Source organism: Grammomys surdaster, unplaced genomic scaffold (assembly GCF_004785775.1).
Source record: "Grammomys surdaster isolate TR1022 unplaced genomic scaffold, NIH_TR_1.0 146, whole genome shotgun sequence".
Classification (NCBI taxonomy): Eukaryota; Metazoa; Chordata; class Mammalia; order Rodentia; family Muridae; genus Grammomys; species Grammomys surdaster.
Window position 1 is genome coordinate 9,745,932 of NW_021604604.1, and position 904 is coordinate 9,746,835.

A 904-nucleotide genomic window follows, 5' to 3' on the forward strand; every position below is an offset into this window, starting at 1 on the left:
TATCAAGTACAGAAAGAGCCTTCTTCAGAGACTTTATGCTAAACCACAAAGCAAGCCTTAACAAACTTAAACACATTAAAATTATACTATGTTTTCTGACCACAACAGAAAGAGTAAACCAAGAGAGGAACGAATTCAAGGAATGATATTTGGTCATGAAGCAACACACTTCTGAAAAACCACAGGTCAAAGTGAAAATGCACACAAGAAAGTTCAAGGTTTTGAGCTGAAAGAAAAAAATGAAAACACAAGATCAAAACGTGTTGGATGTACAGAAGGCAGCGGAGGAACGGCCTTGCTGCCTGTGTCAGGAGCCTACATCAGTAGCCTAAGAGCCCTCTTCCCTCAGCTGAGAGGGCTGGACAGTGAGACTATGGTTAGGAGGGAGCTGAATGAACTCATGAGCAGAAAAGCATCAAAGTCAACAGAACCAAAAGTTGGGCTTTTAAAAAGATTAACCAGTTTACAAAATTTGTGTCACACTAACAAATCACCAAGAAGACACACATTTAGCCAAGTCAAGGAGGAAAGAGGGAAAAACACGACCAGCCTCACAAAACTAAGACTTATCAAGGAATGTTGTACCATTATGCAACGGAATTAGGCGACTTAGATGAAACTTCTTAATTTCAAAAACAAATAAAAATAAAATAACTGGCAAGATGGCTCAATAGGTAAAGCTCTCACTATGCACATGTGAGGGCCTGGATTTGGACACACATAGCCCAAGCAAAGTCAGCATGGGTCTGTAATCCCCAGCATCCCTACAGAAAGAAGGCAGAGACAGAAGAGACTCTAAAGCTCACAGGCCAGTTAGCCCAACATACACAGGGTGAACAGTGAGAGACCCTGTCTCAAGACAGAAAGCAAGAGCCAACAAGTAATGCTGTTTTCTCATCCCTAT